Genomic DNA, 7,933 nt, shown 5'->3' on the forward strand with positions numbered 1-7,933 from the left:
CGCCGCGTTCCTAGCAGCCCGAGCTAGCAGCCCCCTCGGCGGAGGTCGTTATTCGTCTCCTCGGGCTGGTCCTCATGGGGGGCGATCCTCAAGCGCTCTTGAGTGCATCGAGTTAAAAAGAACAGAGAGACTCTTAGGTCCACCAAGTAAACCAGCTCTTTTTTTTTTTTTTTTTTTTTTCCCAACGCTTGTTTCTAGAAGTGTTGTTTCCTTTCAAATTTGGCACAGGAGACTGGTTTTAATTATTCGTCTCCTCGGGCTGGTCCTCATGGGGGGCGATCCTCAAGCGCTCTTGAGTGCATCGAGTTAAAAAGAACAGAGAGACTCTTAGGTCCACCAAGTAAACCAGCTCTTTTTTTTTTTTTTTTTTTTTTACCGCAGTGACTTATTTGTGATGTTCACTCAGGTCTAGCTCGGTACATTTTCTGTAGTAACACACAAACTTGTTACAGAATATGCAAAGCCAGCTGACAAGCTCCTTGTTCAACGCACAGATTCCAGGTTTGCCAGGAATCTCTCTTCTTTGATATGCAGGGAAACGTGATCAAACATAATTTCAGTGTATTTCTGGAGTGTTTTGCAGTTAGCCAAACAAAAGATGGTTTGGGGCTGTCTGCTTTCAGAGGTTGATTCTGTAATGCAAATACATAACATGACACCACACCATCCTGAAACACCGGTTATTGTATTTCTTAACAACGTCTTCCCTATTTTCATAAGATAAAGCAAAATACATTATCCTGAAGCAGTGGAATACATATTCCTTTGTATGCATTGATTGCTTTAAATTGTATTTTAACTCTCCTTACAGCTAAGAAATGTCATTAGCTGATGCAGAGGAAGCACCTCAGTAAATACATTGGGATCCTTACCTGATGCTCCTTACCACTGCTGACACATACTGGCTACTTCAAGTTCAGTGCACATACATTAATGAATTCACAGTTGTTCGAGGTAATATGATGTAAGAATGCTAAAATGCTTAAACTGATAAGAATATTTTCATGTGTGCTGAATAAATAATGCAATCATAAAAATGAATCAACGTGTAGAAAAAGTCACAGTGTATTCACAAACTTATGGCACTGAGAAGAAGGAAAATGTTGTGTCCCAAAACCTATGAAGAGCTTTCTGGAAAATAAATTAGCTGGGACTGATGTAAATGTACATCCCTTGGTAACTGGTCTCTATTACTTATTGGTTTAAAAAAATAGCATTTAAATCTAGTGTTTCTACACAACACATTCAAATAGTTTTTAGTGTACTTCAAGTCACTTCAGATTTCCTCAACACTTGGGAGGATGACCATCTTCCTCCTTTGTTTCCTATGAAGCAAATATCAGTATTTCATTTTGCCTTACTGATTTTTATTCCAGATTTTGATGTTGTTGCTGTTCTTCAAATGAATTAACAGATGTAATTTCTCTTTCTAAATCACACAGTTCTCTTTTTTTTACATGTGTAATGTCAAATAGATAATTTGTGACTCATATTTTTATTTTCAGATTGTTTGCCCATTAGCTTCACTACCCCTCACTGCAGGTATGTCATGATCTTTATCTTTGACCTTCTCTGTCTCTTGACCTCAGCCCTCTTAAGTCCTCACTTCAAGTGCTTGATTAGATTTTCCCTGAGCACCTTTCACTTGAACGTTAGCCTGTGAATAGCTGTCTACTCCATCTAAGTAAATGGAGACCTCCTTATGACCTGTTGCTCATGCCCCTTGTAAACTTGTATACTACACGCAATGCCATAAAGAATCGGTAACCCAAAGTCTTTTTCCTTTCTTTTGCTTTAGCATTGATGGTCTATCCCGCCAAAACACAACACACAATGTGTCAGCGATCCTCCCTCCAGCCAAGGATGGCTAGACACAGCTTGCCGTGGAGCCTGTCAACTCTGTGTATCAGCCCCAGGGAATCAAATGAGAGCAGTGAAACGTGTTCTCTACCTCCAGTGTCTGTAGCCTCTGGCACCTACTGGTACGTGAGTAAAGAAGGAAATCACAGCTGGCCTGGCTCAAGTCCCACAGTTTTACCCTTAATAGCAAATATTTCTAGTGCAAACTTGTTCCAGCTTATTTTGCAACTCATTTAGAAACTGCAGTGTCAAAACTACTTTGACTTTACTACTCATTTCAATCCCATTTTCAACTCACAGCGCTGATCCAGCTGTTGTTAAAGGGCAGCGTTTTGTTGCGTACAGGGATCTGGATTCAATGATATCCTGGCTTTGTGCCACAGTAATGGTTCTTGAGCTTGGCAAATACATCAGCTGTTACCTTAAACTGGTCTGTCAGTCTGATATGATTTCATTCTGAATTGCAGAAGAGCCTACATAGTTCATCTTTCTAACAGAAAAAGAAGTCAAAACAAATATGAAATGTGGACAGAGGGTTCAACTCTTAGCCCACCATCCACTTTTTTTGTACATTGTGAGCTCTCTTAGGACAAATCACTGTCAAAAGTGACTGCTGCCTTTGAGAACTTCATTTTTCAGGCACTTGAGGCCAGGCACACGCTGCAGCACTTCCATAACCAAGAGCTACCAGCCTCCGTGTCAGCCCTGGGTGATCCTGAAACTCTGAAATGTCTCAGATCAGGCCCCTTTTGAAATCAGCATCTTTAGGCTTTCTGAAATTCTCCCTTCTCTTAAGAAAGAACAATATGAGATTTGTAGCCATGGTTTGATATCTACTAATTCTGAGTTTATTTTGATTGTAAAAGCACAAGATTTTAAAAAAGGATAGAATTCAAGTTCAGAAGCAGAACAATCTCAAATGTGTGTTGCTGATGCGAGGGTGACAATGGTTAACGTCATTTCTTGCTTCAGAAGAAAGAGCAAAGTAGGAAAGCAAGTGTCATTTTGATCTAATTTTGTTCTAACATTTGCCCTGAGAGCAGAATAAAACTACAGCTGCTCATCCTCTAGTGAAGAAGAGTATACCCAACTTGTAGCTGTAAGCAAGTGATCTCTGTTTCTATAGGAAGCGCAGAGCATTGCTTTGTCATATTATGTGCGGCTGCACACATTCAGCCATTCCCAGTCTACGTGACTGTTCATAATGCAGTAATAATCTCCTTTCTGTTTTTAAAAGCACATAAGATTTACACACCACAGTAGCAAAATTGTGCAATGCTGGCATGAATAATGTGTTATGACAACCCCTCGGGGAGTAACTCCTGTTGGCAGCGTGTGTGTAATCCCTGGATGGCTTGATGCACTGGTAACGGCCCCGTAACAATGGGAACATGAGCGTGGCCTCGGGTGTCTCAGACCTGGGCTTGGTGGGCTCAGCTGTGTTGGCAAGGTAACGCAGTTCAAGCTCAAAGGGGAAGGAGAAGCGGCTAATAGTCACTGCAGAGGGCCATCTGCTAAGTGACCAAAACTATCTGATATATTAAGAAAAAGTTTTATAAAAGACTTGCTGAACTTTCTGTATAACGAAATTTTGTCATTTCTCCGTTGGTTCTGTATACTCTCTGTAACAACAATCTGCTGTCACACTATTGGCACTATGTACAAATACTAATAACAAATCACTTCCATGGCACTGACTTTAACAGTCACATAACCATTTAAAAAGGAAAGCTCATTAGGGGAGTGGGAATTAACCAAACTGTAGAGAGGACACTGCCCTTTATGTTTTGGAATCCAGACATGTACAACTCTGCATCTCCCCAGGCACCTCCACTGATGTCCTTCAGGATATGGAATGACAAGTCTATTCCATCAGAGGACAGAGTGAAAATGTTCAAACAAGGTTAGATTTTGTATACCTAGACCATCGGTGCAATCTATTGGTGCAATTTGCCAGTGTCTGTCGTATGCGCTAAAATCTGTGTTTTATCTGTTATCTATAAAACAATGATAATGAATAGAGGTAACGTTCTGAGTAAAATGTATGTAAAACTGGTTATTATGGTGTAAATATTGAAAGAGATGGCACTAAGTGCTTGAAATATGCTGTGCCAGTAGCTTTAACAGTGTTTGTGCAGCCCAGGCTAATAGCTGCTCTTGCTAGCTGTGGCCACTGCCACTGCTGCTAGCAATTGTCTCTGCCAGCAGTGTCCATTGTGATATTTAGCTTTAAAAGTTTGTAAAAGCCAGATTTATAAACTTGTTTCTCCTCAAAGAGCAAATAGAGTAACCAGGGCATCTGAAAAAGCCCAGCTCTAGCTGCCTTCCATAGCTAACCCAACTCAAACCTGCAAGTAGCCAGGATCTCGTAGTCCTGGGCTAGCACAAGCCTGAACAGCTCTTTGTTTGCACCAGGTACACTCAGAAGGTCATGTAAATGTCTCAGCTTTATTTAGCTGTTGAAAGGAATCCGGTTTACTGCGTGCTTGTTGTTGATGAGTTGTTCACAAGGTCAAGAGCTTTTGAACTCTACCATAAGATTTTCGTTACTGCAGTTCAGCATTTCAGTTGGGATTAAGTTAGGCAATACATAAGAATGTTTTAGGGCACTTAATACAGCAGGTACAAAACACTGCAAGTGCAAAGTGCCACGGGTGATTTGAAGGTGCTAAAAAAAGTCTGTGTTTGTATTGGTTTGAGTATATTGCGCACACACCACTCCAGTTCTATGTCAGACTAGGCATTGTCAGTTCCCTGCAGACAATGTAAAGTTAGTATAAATACCATATTGTGTACTCTGGATAATTCAGCAGCAGCACAATCATGTGCTCTGCCCAATCCATTTGGACTGCTAGGTGATACAGTACCACACAAATCAAAGCTTAATGGTCTTGTCAGCATGTCCTCCCTAACACTGAGGTTTCTTAATTGTCTCAGCTTCCTTCTGTCTGGCACACGCGAGCACAAAGAAATTGAATATTTACCAGGAAGTTTCCTACCTCCTTCCCTGCCTGTAGCCCCCCAGGACATCATTCTAATAGAGTTCTGTATAAACAGCAGTTGGCAAAAATCCTGAAGAACCTTCAGAGGCAGATATGACATCACTGTGACACATCATCTTGAATTTCTTAAGAAAATTATTTCCTCAAGATAATAGCCACTAGAGAAATCAATCAAGTTGAGGGTGTTCCTGGAGGGCCTCATCCATGATTGCATCATCCCCAAGCCCCAACAGCTAGGCCTCCTGGTGCGGGGATGCTCTCAGGGCCTTCACAAAACAAGCACAGTGGGCTCTGCCATGATGACAACTGGTTTGAAGAAAAACAGTGCTTTCTAGTACTCTCTTTGTAGCAAAATCTAAAGCTCCCACTTACTGCTGAACGGTGCCACCCAACCAGCAATCTGCTCCTTATCACATCTACTCAGTCCTGATGCCCAAAAGTTGAGTTTCAATCGACTTGATCTTGCATGCCTTTTCAATTTCAGATACACCAGAGCTTTCAGTACTTTTGAGAAAATATGTACCACTAAATATGATACTTTGGATTCATTTCAAAATACTCGACTTGCAGAAGTACACGTCCAAAGATAATTTCATTAGGGTTTTTCTTTCCATAACAGTACCTGGAAACAAGTCCTGCAATTTCCTTCTCTTACATAGCTCCCACTAAAATCAATGGAGCAAACTCAGAGGCACAGTCTGCTGAAGGTATCTCTTCTTTCCACAGACCACATTAGCTGCTTTGCATGCCAGATCTAGCCATAGCGCCATTGATTCATCATCTCTGCTAAGAGGACTAAAAAGAATTATGTATGATAACCTTTTATCCTCTAGTCACCTAGTGTTTAGGGCTGAATAGCAGTAAAATATTCAGCTATCTTTCTGTCCACATATAGCCTCCAGTGTGGTATTAACCTCCCGCATAGTCTGGTAGATACAGTACTACGTGGAAATAATTTGAAGTTAAATATTTCATGTGCAATCATCTGATGAAAAAAATCATAATTTTTCAATGAAAAAGCTTCAGATTTTTCAAAAACCTTACTTTGTGTTGAGGAAGAAAAAAAGAAAAGAAAAGAAAGAGGAAAGACTTCATCTGCCCTGTTCTTATCAGAAATTGGATTTAGTAGAAATATAGTATCAGAAAAATGTTTGAAAGTCATTGGACATGTTAATTGAGCAATAGCAACAGGATCCAATAAGGCAATCCAGCTTGATTCCATTATCACAGCTGCTATATTAGTCTCACATGAGAAAATGAGTATCTTTGGTTTTCTCAGCATTTTGGGTCTCTCCTTTAAGCATGGCAGTCTGTGTGAAATTGTATGCCTTTTCAAGTTTAAAAAATTATTTGTGTCAGTGTGTTTGGTATCTTTTTCTGCTCACAGCCTTATCTCCCTCCCAGACACAGTCATCCTCACATGAACAATTTGCTCTTGGAGATGTTACATTAGTTCCTGTCGTAACATGCTGCATCTGTTCTTACTATAACTTTACAATACAACTGTAATGCAGCAGCTCTTCCAAGTGATTTTCCTCCTACTCTTTCCATGTCTACTTACTCCACTCTTGACATGTACTCAACACTGAAAGCATGGTATTAAGACAGCTTAAAGAATACATGTTTCTCACGTCTTCTGTCTATACAATGCTTAATCCTCAATAAATGATGCTTTCCTAATCCATTTTTTACATTCATTGAGAGCTACAGCTCATCTCTCAAACATACTTTTTGTTGTGTTTTGAATTGGATTATTTAAGAAGTACGAAGAAAATGCCAGAAAACCTTATTGGCATAGTGTCAGACACAGAAGTGGTGTTTGTTTCCCGGGCACTCAGCTAATCCCCGCAGCAGAAGGCCTGCTGCAAGGAGGAGGCCGGGCCTGGATATCCCATAGGGAGCAGGAGCAACTGCTGATGTGATGGAGTGAGGGCTAGGTCCAGCAAGACCTTTTATCAGCAGTTTCTGTCAGAATAAGTCATAGGGGATCTTGGTTTTAATTTAAAGCTCATCTCCTAACATTGTCCAGAACAGAATTGAAGCAGCACCGTGTTCTCCTGTTCCCCTGGGGCCTAGCTTCTGCAGCACCTGAGGTGTGGGATGGATGGCTCCTGCCTCGCACCAGGCAAGGCAAATCTTCAGTCTCTGGGTGGGGACAATGCAGATTTTGTGGCACGGCAGTTTCTGTGAAGACTTGAACACTGACTTTCTTTTCAATATTGGCCTGAATCCATTAAACTGTGCATGAATGTACAATACGAGAAATTTTCCACTACAGTCTATTCATTAAAGCTGCAGTCTGTTCTCTGGCTTGTTCAGTGCAGAAAAATTGAAGTCAACAGTTTCTTCTGTTGTGTTTTGGTTGATAAATATCTTGATGCGGGTTCTTTGCTGCTGTAACTCCAATGCCACAGTGTGGACAGACGCCATCTTTTTTCTCACTCTCTGCATACAGTTGTACAACCAAAAAAATGACAAACCTTCAAAAGCACTCTGCTGCCAATGTCACTGAACAAAGATAAATGGAAAACTTTCAATTTAGAATTTGCTGAAGGTTTGCAGGCCCAGTCAAAGTGAAGTTTAGACAATAATCATAAATGGAAGTGAAATACAAAATCAGTTAAATAAAACTGTTTAGAAACATTTCTCTTCAAACTGTACCTTCCAGGGTTTCCAGGCAATGTATGGACCGTTGACAGCTATCTTATGACTTGGGCAAAGAAAAAGAGCTGCAGAAGTGGCACTGAAGGAGGACTGCATGAGTCTGTATTTTGCTTTTTTATGAGCACGTAGCCTCTGGCTGCAAGGGCCAGGCAGGGGCCGGCTGCAGTGGGCAGGCAAAGCTGCAGATGTCAGCACTTGCCTCTGGCATTTGCTTTCAACGGGGATATTATCTACAGTCTTCTGAGGGCTAATGTGCAGTTTGGAGGCCAACTTACCTGAGCAGACAGGGCACGGAGCAGTAACGTAGGACACTGCGGCTCCGCAGTTTCAAGCACGCTGGCCACTGCTGTTTTTCAGGAAGAGGCTGGACAGGATGATGGCACGATGTCGCCGTCACCACTAGGTGG

At 41.3% G+C, this 7,933-nt stretch overlaps 1 long non-coding RNA gene across 2 annotated transcripts; it reads left to right on the top strand.

Moving 5' to 3' along the window:
- LOC110392781 lies at positions 252–5,883 on the top strand. 2 transcript variants are annotated; one of them, XR_002434618.1, is made up of 5 exons: positions 252–501; positions 812–954; positions 1,506–1,542; positions 1,799–1,982; positions 3,685–5,881. It is a non-coding gene; the product is annotated as an uncharacterized LOC110392781 (long non-coding RNA). The 2 variants fall into 2 exon arrangements; XR_002434617.1 differs by having other exon boundaries at positions 1,799–5,883.

Source organism: Numida meleagris, chromosome 1, assembly GCF_002078875.1.
Source record: "Numida meleagris isolate 19003 breed g44 Domestic line chromosome 1, NumMel1.0, whole genome shotgun sequence".
Taxonomy (NCBI): Eukaryota; Metazoa; Chordata; class Aves; order Galliformes; family Numididae; genus Numida; species Numida meleagris.